The sequence below is a fragment of the Chrysochloris asiatica genome, unplaced genomic scaffold, assembly GCF_000296735.1.
Source record: "Chrysochloris asiatica unplaced genomic scaffold, ChrAsi1.0 scaffold00145, whole genome shotgun sequence".
NCBI lineage: Eukaryota > Metazoa > Chordata > Mammalia > Afrosoricida > Chrysochloridae > Chrysochloris > Chrysochloris asiatica.
Window position 1 is genome coordinate 1077756 of NW_006408663.1, and position 1038 is coordinate 1078793.

Sequence of the window (1038 nt, forward strand, 5' to 3'; positions counted from 1 at the left end):
GGACATCAGCAATGATATCCCTCATTCCACGGCCTCTTCTGAATCTGGCTTGAATCTCTGGAAGTTCTCTGTCAATGTATGCTTGCAGACATTTCTGTATTGCCTTTAGTAAAAAATTACTCGCATGGGATATCAAAGAGATTGTCCGAAGATTTTCTCATTCCCTTGGGTCACCTCTCTTTGGGATGGGCACAAATATGGATCTCTTCCAATCAGTTGGCCAGATAGTTGTGTTCCAAATTTCTTGGCATAGATGGGTGAGTGCCTCATGTGCCGCCTCACTTTCTTGAAAGATTTCGATTTTTATTCCATCAGTTCTTGGTGTCTTCTTCTTTGACAATTCCTTCAATGCACCTTGGACTTCCTCCTTCGGTATCATTGGCTCTTGATCATATTGAAACGGTTGAAAATCAACCATTTCCTTTAGGTAGAGTGACTCTGTGTATTCCTTCCATCTTCTTTTGATGCTTTCTGCATCATTCAATAATTTGCCCAGAGAATTCTGCAATAATGAAAGTCGAGGCTTGAATTTTTTCTTCAGTTCCCCCTGCTTGAGAAATGCTGAGCATGTTTTCCTTTTTGGTTTTCTGATTCCACATCTTTGCACATTTTGTTGTAATATTTGACTTTATCCTCTCAAGCTGACCTTTGAAATTTTCTGTTCAACTCTTCTATCTCCTTGTTTCTTCCATTTTATTTAGCATCTATATGCTGGAGAACAAGTTTCAGTGTCTCTTCTGTCACCCATTTTGACCTTTTCCTCTTTCTTGACTTCTTAATGACTCTTTGCTTTCTACCTGTATGATGTTCTTGGTGTCATCTCACAACTCTGCTGGTCTTCAGTCTTTAGTGTTTAATGTATCCAATCTGTTCTTCAGATGATTTCTAAATTCATTTGGGATATATTCAAGGGAGACACAAATCAAAACAACAAGATACCTTCTCACACCACAAATAACAGTGAAGCTAAAAAGCAGAAGAAAATAAATGCTGGTGAGGATGTGGAGAGACTGGAACCCTCCTACATTGCTGTTGGGA